The following is a 13,904-nucleotide window of genomic DNA, read 5'->3' on the forward strand; positions in this document are numbered from 1 at the left end:
TCGTAGACTCGAAGTTGTAAGTCAATAGCCCTTAGAACTGTTAAAACAAAATACTCGTAACAGCAAAGCTGATGGCTCTTCTTGACGAATAGAATGAAGCGCTTGACCTTTTGAGGACAAGATGCAGCACCTTATGGTATCGTCATGTAAATATTTAACAATCTTTCCTCTTATCTGTCTAAAGGAAGATAAACAAAAAGCCCAGTGTCAGTAGTTCCCTAGTCTCTCAGATTTCGCACAAATGTATCTGTGGATTCTGTTTTATTGTTTGTTTCTGGTTTTATTTTTTAAGTGAGGAATAACTTACGAAGCAAAGAGCACCACTCCTCAGTGTGCAGCCCGATGACCCTACATATTGTGCAGATTTCTTAACAGAACGAGCTGGACCGCTGTCCTGTGAGAGCCTGGCTTACAGAGTTGGCCCTTGGCCGGCATCTGTTAATTTAGAGCCTGGAGGGTCCCCACCGTTGTAACTGATAAGGACGGCTCTCGGTGCCTGAACTCTGTGCAAACAATACGGTTTATGCAGAGCACCTGCCTTCCTCCTGGGAGTCTGGAATCAGGGTACGCACTGGGCAGAGGGTGCCTACTGACCAGCCCCAGTAAAAACCCCGGTGCTGAGCGTCCTTAGTTGGCTACATCTTAGATGTTTTGTTGCAACCTCTTGCTGGGGACTTGAGTGTGTCCTGTGTGACTCCCTGGGGTAGGGGATGCTTGGAAGCCTGTGCCTGTGGCCTTCTCCTTTTCCCTTTGCTGATTTTGCTTTGTGTCCTGTGCTGTGATAAATGTATCCACGAGTCATCCTAGAGAGTTCTCAAACCTGTAAGGAGGGTGGCTTGGGGACTCTGACATACATATATAGGGATCCCCATAACTGCCACCCAGATCAAGATGTAGGGCCACTAAAGACGCCCTCTCCAGCCAGTGCCCCCCAAGGACTTGGTCATTGTCACCCGTTGCTGTCACTGTCCCCATCCCTGCTAGTAGTTCTTGGAGCACGTCCTTCCCACTCCATCACCCCCTGCATCTCTGCACACAGAATTGCTTGCTTTATTTGCACAGCTTGCTTACAGACACATCCTGTCTGGGAAATAGCATTCCCCCCACCCAGTGATGTTTTATCCACCAGAACATTCCTTGATGACACCATTTCTACCTTCCCTCTTCCCTGACCCCCAGCACTTAACTGCCCCTTCTTACTTTTAAAAGCCTTGTGAATATTGGCTTATTTTAAATTATGCACCTTATTAAAACGCTCCCAGGGGTTTTAATAGTCTGCCTGCATGCTGGAGACTTCTTAAAAAGCTCGGATCCTGCGCCCACTCGGAGAACATTTTAAGGCAGAACAGGATTCATAGAGTTTTTAATCGAAGTTAACATCGTGGTTTTCTCCCCACACAGCGTGTTGTAGAGATTTATATGTGATGTTGGAAAATGCTTCTATGAGTCTGTCCTCTCAAGCAGGGAGCTTGGGGATGAGGTCCAGCAACCACGGCTCCATCTCCAGAGGGATCAGTGTCCTCTCACAGAGTGACAGGCTTCTCCTACTTAGAGCTGAAGGAGATGCAGAAAGGGTGGCATTTGCACCGTGTTGACCAGGGACAATAACAACGAAAAGTCAGCACCAGCAGATGGAGGCTCAGAAACGACTCAGTGCCTTAAAACAACAATATTCTGAAATACCGATGAATCTTGCATCAGTATAATTATTTTTAATTTTTTCTGCCATATAATTCACTTTCATGCAAACTCTGAAGAGACCAGTATGTTTCTAGCTGTCTTTGAATGAGACTCTTAAAATAAACGTGGAGCCATGCAAATACCAGCAGCTTTAGTGGCTTTTATGGAAAGAAACATCCTAATTAATTCGTGTTTACATTTCTTCATGTATAAATAGCATTTATCTTTCTTATCACTTATTTTTGGTGTGAAAGTTGAGATCACTCCACAGTTCCTCTTCTAGAACCAGAAGGAGAATGAAGAGACGAATGCTTTCCTCTTCCATTCCTTGGCCGTCTCACCCAGGACCTCAAGGACTCTAGATTAAATGTTTCTTACAAAGTGGAACCTGATCGTCACATTAGGTTAAAGTCTATGTGTATATATCTTTTATCTATAAATGAAATTTGAAAACAAGGAAAATAATCTGGACACACGATCGAGCAGACAGGATGGAAGGAAGACTGGCCTTCACAGAATTCCGGGTTCCGGTCCAGCCTCCCGGGCGCCGCTGGGATGCAGCCGAAGGGCTGCTGACGTCAGGGCCGAGAGCAGCTGCCGGGTTCTTCATCTTCCACGCGGGGTGGCTACGGGTTGCCCAGGGACCTCCAACTCCACATCCAGCCTCTGCCACGTCCCACTGGGTCCCCGAGCATCACGCCTCTTGAGTCCATTTGCACATGTGAAAATGGGCTCAATAATGCCGGCTGCCCAGGTTCGTCTTGAACACTGGATGTGCTGATGTGTGCAGACAGCTTTGCAAATACAGCAGTAGTCATAATGATGCAGCCTGGCATTTATGGTGCCCTTACTAAGTGCCCAGTGCTATAAGCACTTTATATGTGTTAATCTTCATGGCAGCCTGGTGCGGGAAGAGCTCCGAGCATCCTTCCCATTCTACAGATTAGGAAACTGAGGCCCAAAGGTTCTCTCACTTACCCAGGGCATACAAGGAATGAGTGGCAGAGGGGGACTGAAGGTCGCGTTTGGGCATCCTCGTCGTCAGCCAGCTATGAATAAATTCCCTGTCAGACTGCAGCGTAACTCGTAGTATATTCTCTACCTGGGGGCAGTCTCTGCTGAGGGGACCCTGGCAGGGTGGGGTGTTTCTTGACATGGAAACATCAGTCCCCAATCCCTGTGGCACTGTTGTAGCCCCTGGCCAGGCCTCCTCTCCTGCCTGGACCGTCACAGGTGCCTCTCACCCAGTGGGTGGTCTCCGGTTCCTTCCTGGCCCGTTTTCCTTTCCTCCCCCTGCTGGAGAAGCTTTCTCCAGCTGAGGCTCTTCAGTGCCTCCCCTGCCGGTGGGATAAAGCCCCCGTCCTTGGGCTGATCCTCCATCCCCATGAGCAGACCCAGGTGCGTCTCTGAATCTGGGACCCACACACACCTTCCTGGTCCCCACTTCAGCCAGGCTGAGTCAAGCGCAGCTCCTGACGGTGCCACCCAGACTCTCCGTGCTTTGTGCCCAAATGCCCCCTCCCCTCCTTCAAGGCCAGGTTCAGGAGCCCCTCCCAGGAAGCCCAGGGCCCTGGTCCCGCCCTCTAAGGCACTGCTCTCTTTCTGTGGCATCCTCTCAGCCCTTCCCACTTCTGTCCACTGGGCTGTCGTTGGTGCAGACATCAGGCGTGCCGCTGTAGCCCAGCTGTGCCGTTTTTCTGAGTCTCCCCCTGCAGGGAACATGGAGTGCCTGAAGTCGATTCTGCACAGAAGGTGAAGGCAGGTGGGGCTGGGGCGGCAGGCCCAGGTCTGAGCTGGCCCTCCAGTCCCCGCGGGACCTTTGGCAAGTCCTCGCCCCGGAGCCACCGTCTCCTTGACGGAACAGTTGGAGTGCTAGCGGCCCGTTTCTACCATGAGCCCGGAACAAGCTGAGCCGGCGGAGGCGGATGTGCTGTGTGGGGTGTAGAGAATTTCCGGGCCTGGGCACCTTTGTTGCTTCCGTGGAGAAACCGGTTGTTGAGTTTATTTGAGAAGATGGTTTGCATGCCCCACACTGTCTTCCTCTGGGCTGGGAATACAGGGCTCGGCTTATCCACAGGGCAGTGTCCTCTTGTCCTCTGTCTTTCTCACTCTTCTCCCGCCTCACCCTCTCACTTGCTTTCCTCCTCGGCCATAAGCCTCTCCCCTCCCACCCACTCCCAACCCCAGCGAATCTGCCCTCCACCAGTCGATCAACAAACACATCTCCGTCCAAAGAGGAATAAGCCCTCCGTCCATCACAGCAAACATGAGAGATCCAAGATGCTGTGTGGGTAGGGCGTGAGCAGAGGGTTCCCTGATCGCCCCAAGCACACCCCCAGCCCATTGCCCTAGCTCATTGCTTATTTGCTGCGGGCTCTTGAGCTGGAAGGAAAGTATTGAACTCACAATTCCAGAGGTTGAGAAAGTTCTTTCCAGAGCATGTACCATCTTAAAGTAGTAAAAATGAGACATTGCCACCACCAAGTGCTACTGCTAACAATAGTACTAGTAACACTCAGAAATATGGTAGCTCATTCAGTTATTATCCCCCAGGTGTCATGCCCTGTGTTTCACACTGTGTGCCAGGCGTTGACCTGAGGTCTTTATATCTGTCGGCTCGTGAGGTCCTCACCCCAGTGAGGGAGGTGTTTCCATTAGTCCCATTTTACAGATGAGAAAAGTAAGGCTCAGAGAGGGTGAGGGGTTGGTCCACTGTCACACAGCTCCTTGGTAGCCAAATCAGACGTGGCATACAGGTGTCCTTGTCCCTGCGCCTTCTCTCTGTTGGAGTAGCTGGGGTTTGGTGTTACTTCTTTCCATTAGCCATGTGTATTGTTGCCCCTTTTATTTTAGTCTGTAAAATAAACAGACTAAAGGAGCTGCTTGCTCTTGTTTAAGTGTTTGACAAATGGCAAACACGGCCACCAGGAGGGCCCCGTGCAGTCCTGGGGCTGGGTGTAATGAACACCTGGGCTGCAGTAGTAAATATGGGCCGGGGTCCGGGGGAGGGTGTGTGGTTAATTTACTGCCTGTTCTTTAAGTAGGACTAGTTAGCCAGCGAATTACCAGGATGTAACAGATGATGCCTTTTGGTGAGCAAGGTTTAAAGAAATAAACGCCTCAGCTTAATTCCGCAGCCTTCTCACCCGTCCTCAGTGGGACAATCATTCTGACACTTAGTGTTCTATCTCGGTACCCACATTCCTCCTCAGTGAGGAGTTCGTCACACTTCCTGAAGATAAATCCTCTATCCAGCTGGCCTGGGCTTTCAGCAGTTTTGAAGTCAAAAGCCCTGGCAGGCGGCTGTCTTATCTGCTCACTGTTTTTTCTCCAGCAGTCATCCCATTTATCCAGTGCCTGCTGTGTGCACACAACCTTCCCCACTGCCTGGCGGTCGGGGGCATTGTCCCACAGGCCAGGTGAAGAAAACGGGCTTGGAGGGAGATGGCGCGTCCCTCGCTGCACCATCAGGGGGGTACAGAGCCTGCATTTGCCCCCGGCCTGAACCCCTAGCCCTCCTTCCTGCCACGTCAACGATGTGACGAGCATCGTGATCTGATTGCTGCCAATTAATCAAAGAAGAAAGCAAGCCAGAAGGACCCGAGCATCTTTGTATCACCGTTTCATTTATCTGCTCGTCTTTCTTCCCTGCCGGTTCAAAAGCTGACGTGGAGATGACTTCCACCCACGTGCATCTGTACGTGAATCGTTTGAAACACCAGGGCTGTCTTGTCTGATTGGACACGGGGGCATTTTCTACATCTTCTTAGAGAACTTCCCTCCTCCCAGCTCCCTCCACCTGCTGCAAACGGTCAGGTTCCCTCAGTACCACCCCGAGCGGCATCCTTGGCAGACCCAGAGAGAGCAGGCCCAGGTCCCTTTTCCATACTTTTCAGCTGAAACTGGACCAGGGCTTTTCAACAGAGGATTGACGTGCTTTCTCTGCTCCTGGGCTGTCAAGCACATCCTTCCTGGGGGTGTCCAGGGCCTCGTGAGCCGTCAGAGGGCCTTTAAATACTCTTGGGGAAAAATACAGCCTTGTTTCTGAGACGATTTCTCTGCAACAGGCAGGTTTCCTGTGGAACATAATATGGGCTTGATTTCAAACAAACCAGTGAGCATTTACTGAGTACCTACTGTGTGCAAAACACTCAGGGCCAAAGGGAACAGCACAGGTCCTCCCTGCCCTGACGCACGAAATGGAAGGGTGTCAGCACATGGTAAACTATGACCTCTCTCACATAAAAAGAAAAAGCTTTTCACGTGATGCTCGCAGAATCTCTGGGAGGTGGATGAGGCCGGGACCGTCATGTCTTTTGGAGAGTTTGGTAAACTGAGGCCAGAGGGATTTCAAGCAGCTGTTGATGTGCGGCTGCGGACAAGGTCTCGGCTGTGTGAGCACCCCCCACCCTGTGGCGGAGGGCTGTCCTCAGGGTCAGAGGTCAAGAAGAGGTACCCGTCTTGCTGCACAGGCCCCTGAAAAGGAATTAAGGTTCCGTGTAAGCAGTTATTTATTAAAAACTCCTCTTGACTCGGAGAGCAGGACTGAGGGGTCTTCTTGAGAAACAACGAATGTCGCATCTCCATCTTTATCTGCTTTCCTGGATCTTAGCTTTTTCCCCCTGGACTCCATCCAGGCCTCTCTGTGGAACAGCCTTGCTCTCCCTGGCAGGGACTGCGCATGTGGCACCGGCTCCCTTTATCTTCTCCGTTCCCGTTTTCTTCAAACACGCTGGGCTCTTTCCCTCTTGTGCACAGGCAGGGATTTGACATGGCTTTGACATGGCTTCCCCGACACGGACCTGGCTTCTGAGCCGTTGGACTTGCAGGAATGCCTGCGAGTGCGGCTGCACGGGTCCCGAACCAGCCACAGCCAGAGCGTCCCAGACGGTAGCCAGCAGAGCCAGCGAAGGATGGGAGAGATCGCTGTGAACCAGGTCCGCACTATGATATCAGCAAGTTGTGGACCCGACAGCCCCCTTTCTCAGCCTGATGGGCTCCCTCCTGTCCATCTATCAGGACCCATCTCAAGGCCCACCTCCTCACAGAAGCCTTCCAGAAGCCTCCTAGGACATTAGTCATGCCCTGCCTTGCGCCACATCTGTCCCTTCTTCTGCTCACACAGGTGTCCCCATGGAGGAGGGCACAGTGATTCACCGGGAGCTTCCTTGGTGGGAGGAGAAGAGTGGTGTTTTAAAATGCGCCCCTGGCGATCCAGATCTGTGCCCCCAGTGGAGAGTCTGGCCTCTCGTTGTTTGTTTCATGTCATGATTACTACTGAAAATGACTTTGTCATACAGAGGAGGGGGAGGTTAACAAGGGGTCTGAGAAAAGGATCCGCTTGGGGAGGTGGAGACGCTGAGTGTGCCCTTGCTCCACCCTGCCTGCCTTCCAGGTCGTGCCCACCTGTTGACACCTACGTAGACGATGCTCTATTCTAATTTTCTCTCTTGTGTTAGTTCCGTCCCCCACCACTCCCCCTCTCCTCCTTCTCTCTTTCCCTTTCTCTCCCTCTTCTCCAAAAGAGGATGGGTCACGTGGTTTTTCTCTGCACCTCTGGCTTCCAGCCAGCACCCCCCCTCAGCCCGGCAGGTAGTGGATGCTTGTTCAGCTGACGAATGAATGAACGATTGAACGAACGAATTTTCCACTCGTCGCCTCAAGGCCTTGAGACTTTATTCTAGTCCATGAAAGGGAATTTAATATGGTCAGGAGGGTGCTCGACTGCTAACACCCGGTGAAGGTGGCTCTACCTTCTCACAGCTGAACCAACAGAGGGCAGCCACCCCTCCACCCGCAGGGAGCCCCGGCCTTGTGGACGATGGCGTCAGGCGGGCACAGCCAGGGAGGGCAGCCACGTCCCCAGCTGGTCTTGGCTATTTCTGCTCAAGGTTCTCAGTGGGTCTCCTCTAAAAACAAGTGATGGCCCCCTGAGTTCTCACCGTGGACATGGACACACTGTGGAGGACAGGGCCCTGGGACCCTGGACCCCCACTGTCTGGGCTCTCTGTCCCCAGGGCAAGTGCTCCCTTCGTTACTGGTAATCAAAGGTAATGTGCTCTGAGGAGACCGCCTTTTCTCCTGCTGTGTTGTGCCAAGTTTCTATGGCGACGCTTTTGAAAGTGGTGAATTTGCTTCTTCCTCTTAATTCTGGTGGTGCTTTCAGGCTTTCCAAAAATATTCTTATTTTCCTGGGTCCTAGGTGGGTCTCGACATATTCGGCCGCTCTCTCTTGATGGACACCAGCAGGCTTTTCATTGTGTTTAACAAATCACAAGGGTCCCCTGGGTCCAAGGCTAGAATCCTTATTGTTGAGACAGGAAACAGACCCAGCAGCAGAAGTGGCCCAGGCCAGAGATCCGTTCCCTGGTTTTTATGTCTGTTAAAGTGCGTTAATGCCATTTTAGGGCTGTGTGTTTAAGTCTGTGTTCCTTTTAAATGTTAAGGTCTTCAAGGTCAGAGGTCAAGGGTTACCCCTTGGCATCTCTAGTGCCTGTTGAACACCTCCTGGTGCAGAGTGGGGCCTTCAGTGTTTGTTGAATGAATAACAGATAGATGGATGGCACTCTGAATCTATCCAGCCCTTATATTTGCACCATAGAGACCCTGCAAGAATTTAGAGACAAGAGAAATTATCTTTATAACATTTATAGGCCGCCTGGAAGCATCCTTGGAATTTTCCAATGAACTAGGTCACCTGGGGAGCCTGGGCCACAGATGGCGTGCTCTGATGAGACAAAACTGAGGGCATGGTCCTTGTACATATTCTGAAATTGCAGCTACTTCTCCGATGGGCCACACAGAGTTCATATTTAGCCAATAAAAATACAGGGCGCCCAGTTAAATTTGAATGTCAGATAATTTTTTAGTATAATTTTTTACTATAAGTATGTCCAATGCAATATTGGGGATTTATACTAAAAATTTATTTTGTTGTTTATCTGAAATTCGGATTGAGCTCAGTGGCCTGTGTTTTTGTGTCCTGCATTCAGAGAAGGGTTATCTGAATCCTCACCACACTGGCTCTCCTTTTAGTTCCATCTATAACTGACACAGTTTCTGGCAAGGACTTCTGAGCACGGGGCTTGACCTTAGAGATCGGCGGTAAGCGAGGCTCAGAGAGGGAGGCACAGCGAGAGCAGGGCCAGAGCCCGGTCTTCTGGCCCTAAGCGGCCCCGGGGCGTCACAGCCCACTGGGGACAAGGGACATTATGAATGCATCAAATTCTCGCTGTGGCTGGGCCAGGATGCTGCAGTGCCAGGGTCCCAAGGATGGCCTTCTGAGGGAGGGGGGTCTGGTGGAGACCAGGGGGTGCGAGCAAGCCCCACCTCCCAGAGCCACCGACAACAAATGCCCGTTGTCTGTCATTCCCTGTCCTCTCAAAGGTGGCTATTCTTCAGGAAAGTGTCTGCCTGAGCCACCGCGGGTTAGGGCGCTTTGAAGATTTCCTTTTGAAAGCATTTTCTATTCCTTTCTCCAAGAGGCCCGGCTTAGGGGAGACGTGTGTTACCCCCATCTCCTCAGCAGGAACAGATGGGGACCTGGATGCCGCCCCCCTCCTCGGGGCAGCTCTGCTGTCGGGGGGCAGGTGGGCACTGCGTACACCCCGGGGGACGGCGCCCCAGTGTCCACGACAACCGTGCCCTCCTGGAACCCTCCACACCACGCTCACCCACTGCATGTCACTTGGTGACCCCAATCCTGAGGGACGGGGACCCCGAGGGCTGGGGCACCATCCTGGCCTCAGAGAGTGGCATCATAACCATTGTGTGGGTGACTCATTCCAGTGTTCAAAGCATTGCACTTAACGTGAAGTTTAAAATTACCAAAAGTAACAGACACCTGTATGTGCCCACTGACCACAATAGACTTTTTTTCATATTTCACCATGTTTGCTCATCTTTTCTTATAATAAAATATTATAGAAAAAATGAGTCCCCTTTTGTTCCACATGTCTCCCTTTCTCAGAAGCAGTCACTCGGTGAATCTGGCTGATAGATTCACGATCTGTCATTAACTTAGGTATATGTGGATCCATGTATAACACATGGCAGTGTTTTGTAGGCATTTTTAATTTCAGGAATGGTATCTGAGTTTATTTTGTGACCTACCATCCCCCCATCCTCACCCCTGAAAGCAATTTTCACCCAGGATGAGCGCCTCCTGGCAGCTCCCTGCTCTCAGGCAGGTTTTATTATTTTCCCTGTTTTTAAATGAGAAACCTGAGCCTCAGAGAGTAACCTAGAAATGGCCCTGGATCACACAGCGAGGAGACGTTGGCTCCTGGGCCAAATCGCAGCATGCCCTCAGGCTTCTTGGCTGATGGTCCTAGAATTGGTTGTTTTGTCACCAGGTCTCCTGTGAGTGTCTGCCATGTTCTAGGCACTGGACGCCGCGGGCAACAGGGAAGGTCTCCGCCTTCCTGGAGGTGTGGGCGGGAGGCACAGCCTTCACAGGTAACACCGTGCACATCTACAGTTGGTCCACTCTGTCCCACTGTCCCCTCTTCAACAAGCCAACAAGTGTTATTCTGATCTTGACATGACATCTCCTCTGATGGGGAAACGAGCCCCCCACCCCCCACCCCCTGCCAACCCCGTGTCTTTCTGATTGTTAGTGTCTTAACTCAGCAAGAGGAAACTGGGTTTCTTGTTCGCCTCCTTGGGCCACACTCTCTTCTGCACGTTAGCCCTTCCGGCGTTTGAGGTTAGGACTCTCACCCCCACGGCTGCTCTGAGCCAAAGCCGCAGCCAAGGATTCCATCCTCAGGAATCCACTCCCAGTGATCGCACCTGCCCACTGGTGTGACAAGACCCAGTTGCCACCTGGAGGGCATCTTCCAAAGTGGCTTAAGATTAGACAGGGCTGGCTGGAGGGCCTTTCAGAAAGACTTTCCAGATGCTTCTCTCACTACCTGCTTCTGAGGTGACTTCAGCTGATGCTCCTTCATTCTGATCCTGGGTCAGCTCCTAATCAGATCTTCCCAACTCACGAATGATGGAATGGAGGCTGGCCTTTTTTGGCTTTCCGTTCATGAGATTTTGCCATTGAAAGTTATTTTCATGTCTAAGCTGTCGCTCCGAATGTATGATCTGTTTTACGAAGGAAAAAACCCGTCAAAACCAACAAACCTGAGACAGACGGATTGAGCACAGTGCTGGCCGGGCTTGGGGCATCTCTTGGCCTCAACATAATTCGGGGGGGTCGTTGGGGGGGTTGTCTGTTACAACTGCAAATGGGTATCTGATGTGGATGGAACAAAAGCCCACGACTGGAAATGCCGGGTTCCTGATTCGCTCATTTGAGCTTAAGCAGTTGGATAACATATTCATCAAACCCACACGTGCCCTGCAGGAAGGAGAGGGAGGGACAGGCGCCCCCAGGTCTCAGCAGGATGGAGGAGTGGATCAGCTCGCACACTCGGAGTCGGGAGGGCCTCCGTCTGAAAGCCCAGGCCAAGGAGGAGGACTGAGAGGCAGCCGCGGGCACAGGACAGGATTAGGGGCTCATTCTGGGGAGTCCAGAAGGGGGCGCCGGGGAGGCGGCTGTGGAACAACCCTCGGAGTCCAGGCGCGGTGAACTCCAGGCGCGTTCAGGAGCAGGAAAGCGCAGCTTCCTCCCCTGGCCTGAGCCCCGCTTTCTAAGAGGCCACAGACTAATAGTGTCGGTGGCCCCACCTGAGTCATGCTTCCATCGCGGGCGCGTCAGGGGAAGACACTGCTGAGTTAGCCTGGAGAAGGGCAGCACCCCTATGAGGCAAGGCCGGCGGAATGGGGCTGGAGCGCCAAGGGACTGAGCGGGGAGATACTGGGGAGGCCGAATCAGCCAACGTAGGAGTGACTGTTGTTTGTCCAAGGAGAGAGTGGCTGTCGTTCGTCCGTCAGTCAATAGGTATTAGGCACCGCTGTGTGGCAGACCTGTGCAGGGCTCCAGCAATTCAGTGATGAGAATAAACAGATCCGCTCCCCTATCACAGAGCTTCTAGGCCACTGGGGGAAGCAGACGGACCTGTGGCTTGCGATGGGTGCCCCCAAGGAGAGGACTTGGTCTTGGGGGCATGCAGGAGAGATGGCTATAGTGGACAAGCCCATTGGCTGAGATCTGAAGGACGAGTAGGTTTAATGGGAATGCCCAGGCCCCTCCCTGCAGACCAGAGGCTCACTGCCCAGCCCCGTGGCCCTCGGCCCCCTTAGGCCAAAATGGCCTGATCCATCTGTAACCCACCTCATCTGCATCACCAGCTTGGGGACAAAATGAGGTCACGGTCCTTTTATTTGAACTTTGAATTGTATTTTAATAGAATATATATTGTTATTCTCATTTGGGTTTGTCATTGTATTTATTAATAGATACTAGACATGTTTATTTAATTCAACATATTGATTTACTATACTATTATACCAGAACAGACACGTAAGAAAAACACATGTAAATGTGGCCCTTCATGAATTCTCACAACGTGAACACGTCCCCTGTAACCAGCAGCTGCCATCAGGCATCGGCACGTGGCCTGTCCTGCGCTCCCAATAGTGGCTTTTCCACTACACCCCCAGGTTGGCAACAGCCAGGTCCCCACCTAAAGGACAGAGCTGTGTTATGGATGAAACGCTGAGCTTGACCCATCAATGGCTGTCCTTCTCAACCCAAGCAGGTGCTCCCAAGCCACCTGTTGACCCAGTCATGGGCATCCTTTAAAAAGAGGCCCCTAAGATTCCGGGGGGCCGGCCAAGCATAGAGCTGCCTGAAACTCACCCCTCAGCCATGGTGGCGCCTCCCTGGGTTAATTTTCTGATGGTTCGTATTCCCATCAGATGTTCTTCCTTTTTTTCCTTCCCTCTATCCCTCCCTCCCTGTCTTTTTCACTCCTCTCCTTCCTCCTTCCTTGCTCTCACCCCCAACTGGATAGAGGGCAGGCCCCCTGAAAGGACAAGCCTTGTCTGTCTTGCTCACCACTGTATCCAGAGTCTAGAACCGTGACACCCAGTCGATATGTCCTTATATGTATTTGTCAGACGAGTGGCTGAGTGATGTGGCCCTCATTCCTATAATCCACCGTGCAGTCCGCATCTTCCAGCTGGCGCATGCCTCCTGGGGGCAGTGACCATTACATCTCCAGGGCCCAATTCAAGTCTGACCCCAGAGTCGGGGTGGCTATGGGCAGAGCTCCACAGGCGAGACGCCCCTGGTTCTCAGCCCTGACTCCACCACGCATTAGGGCTGTGGCCTTGACCTCTGGTTACCCATCTGTAAAGTGGAGATATAGTGGTCCCCTCCAGCAGGATAGTTGAGTGATTAAATGAGAGTATTTTAAAATCTGTAGCACATTCGCTGCCCGTAGCAGGGCCTCGGTGCTGGCAGAAGCAGTAGCCCTCAATAATGCGTATTGAAGGAAGGCTTAACTCTTCCGTCTTCGTTCTTTCAGGCGCCATTCAAAGCAAACATGACTATGGGCCTCCTAGATGCCAGAGGCAACGCTGCGCCTTCAGGCACATCAGCCCCTGGAGGGGTGTGGAAGGGCCTGGATGGCCTGGACATTGGTCTCCTGAGCTGGAGCAGACCCTTCAGGGCTGTATCCAGGGTCGCGGCCTCCCTACGGGCAGCCCACCCGGAGTCTCAGCAGGAAAGAGCCTTTGCCATGGGAAGAGGGATGCCAGCATCCTTCTGTGCGGCTGTCAAGGCCTCGGGGACTAGAATCACTCTTCTGGGAGGGTGTCCCCGGGCACCAGAGGCTCCGAAATGTTCATACCGTTCACTCGGAAGTTCTGTGCCTGGGAGTCTGCTCCAATAACTGCAAATGCACGTGCAAGCGTGTGTGTACACCCAGATGTATGTTCAAGGATGCTTCTCAGTGCATTCTTCATAATAGGAAAACATCGAAATTCCTAAATCTCAGTTCTAGGAGGATGGTTAAATTGTGGCTTGTACTTATGATAGAATATTATACAACTATCAAAATGGTACTTCGATGGGCTTCTTATACAGGAGTATAAAACCACATTTTTCTCTTTTTTTTAAAAAAGATTGGCACCTGAGGGGCTGGTCCCATGGCCGAGTGGTTAAGTTCACTCACTCTGCTTCAGTGGCCCAGGGTTTCACTGGTTTGGATCCTGGACGCGGACATGGCATTGCTCATCAGGCCACGCTGAGGCAGCGTCTCATGTGCCACAACCAGAGGCAATCACAACTAGCATGTAAAACTATGTGCTGGGGGGATTTGGGGAGA

General features: G+C 51.9%; 1 protein-coding gene across 1 annotated transcript in view; it reads left to right on the forward strand.

Annotated features, from left to right (window-relative positions):
- C25H14orf132 (chromosome 25 C14orf132 homolog) overlaps nt 1–13,904 on the forward strand; it is a 41,913-nt gene that overhangs the window by 20,512 nt on the left and 7,497 nt on the right. The window lies entirely within an intron of this gene.

Source organism: Equus przewalskii, chromosome 25 (genome assembly GCF_037783145.1).
Source record: "Equus przewalskii isolate Varuska chromosome 25, EquPr2, whole genome shotgun sequence".
Taxonomy (NCBI): Eukaryota; Metazoa; Chordata; class Mammalia; order Perissodactyla; family Equidae; genus Equus; species Equus przewalskii.